Source organism: Triticum urartu, unplaced genomic scaffold (assembly GCF_003073215.2).
Source record: "Triticum urartu cultivar G1812 unplaced genomic scaffold, Tu2.1 TuUngrouped_contig_8181, whole genome shotgun sequence".
Lineage (NCBI taxonomy): Eukaryota > Viridiplantae > Streptophyta > Magnoliopsida > Poales > Poaceae > Triticum > Triticum urartu.
Window position 1 is genome coordinate 3,873 of NW_024119103.1, and position 1,936 is coordinate 5,808.

Genomic DNA, 1,936 nt, shown 5'->3' on the forward strand with positions numbered 1-1,936 from the left:
CTCTAAATCATTATATGCTATTGTGAATTTTAAGGGAGTAGAACCAAATTTTTTGCCTGTTGTTTGGCATCTCAACTTGCCACCCAAAGTTCAGGGGTTTCTCTAGAACTTTTGTCAGAATAAAATCATGCCCTAATAGAATCTATATACCATCTTTCCTTTGAATGCCTTGTGTCTAAAGTAGTCTGGGCAAATGTTATTGAAATTTTTAGTGTTGATATTATACATTTTACTTCCTTATCTTCTTACTGGCTATGCAACAAGAATTTTTTGCATTTGCATGTAGCTTCTTCAGTTGTCCTGTGGGGACTATGAAATACTAGGAATGCTATTTTTTCAATAGGTCTAAATGATCTTCTATTAAACAGGCCTGTCAACAAATAATGATGTGTTGGAGGATCACCGGGACAAATGAAAATCTTAGGATGGAACTGCCATGGTATGCTTTCGAACACGACAGATTTTTAGTTCATGGAGCTCCAAGGTCGGATTGTTGCGGATTTGATTTTCCTTTCAGTGTCTCATTTGACTTGTCAGGACGATGAGCTATGTTATACTTTATCTTTTGGTTCCATGTTTGTAGTGAAGAGTGATGGTCAGGCCGGTGGCCTCATTTTATTTTAATTGAACTATTCATCAGCTAATTTTAGTGATATTTTTTTTATGGTTAAGAACATTGTACAATGGCGCTTTATGAGTTTTTGTTGTCATCCGGCTTGGTGTCCTCTTCATTTGTTTTGGCATGATATCCATAATTTGCATAAAAGGGAGCTCAGCTTTGCGTGGTTCTAGGAGATTTAAGTGAAATTTTATACTTGTCCGAAAAAGAGTGAGGCAATGCGAGTCCCGATGCAATGATGAAATATTTATGTGAGTGTCTCATGTAGTGTGGCTTTGAATATTTGATTTTGTTGGCGATCCTTTTACTTGGAGAAGAGGCGATGTCAGGGAAAGACTTGATCGGGGCAGTTTGTAATGTGGAATGGGCAAATAAATTCCTACATGTCACGGCTATCAATGTAAACATGTGCATTTTGACCATCAGACCTTTGATTTTGTACATTCACAAAATAGTAACTTATTTATCGAACCTTAGTATTGTGTAAAGCACTTTGAAGCTAGATGGCTTAAAGAAGAGACTGTTGAGGAAATTGTGAAGACAACATGGGGTAAGGCACAAATGGCAGGTGTTGGTCCGTCTCTTGCGGCTCGTACTCGGGTGGTGCGGATTTGCATTCTTGGGATTGTGATATTCTAAGAATTAACAAATTAGGAAAATGAGTTAGAGAAGCTGAGGTGTGGTTCTATGAATGTCAATTCCCGCTCTAGGCAAAAGAAAATTCTTGTTCTCATTGAGAATCTTTTGGACCAAGAAAAAAACTGGTTACAGAGAGGCCGAGCAAAATGGCTGATGCATGGGATCACAATAGTTCTCTTTTTCATAATACTGCTATGACCAGAAAAAAGAGGAATATTATTAAGAAACTTCTGGAAAACTCGGGGGTTTGGAGGCATGGTACGGAATTGAAAGGTCACATCACCAGCTATTTTACTAATCGTTTCACTTCAGAACTTTTGTAACCGAGCTACGAAGTTTTATCCCTTGTTTGAAGAAGGCTGTCTGTTGACATGAAAAATGCTCCCCTTGCCCCTTACACTATCGAAGATTTGTTGGTAAGGCCCTTTTTGTTCTTGTTGATCTGAAAGCTCCAGGGTCAGATGGACTCCAGGCTATTATTTATAAGAGATTTAGCGGGACAATATGTTTGAAGACGTTCTACAAGCGGTAAATATGTCACTATTCCGTTTGGTTGGAATGATACTGTGATTGTTATGATCCCAAAAATTTATTCTACTCAGAAGGTTACCCAATTTAGGCAAGTAGTTTGTGTAATGTGGTGCACAAGATTACCGCAAAAATGGTGGTAACTCCTCT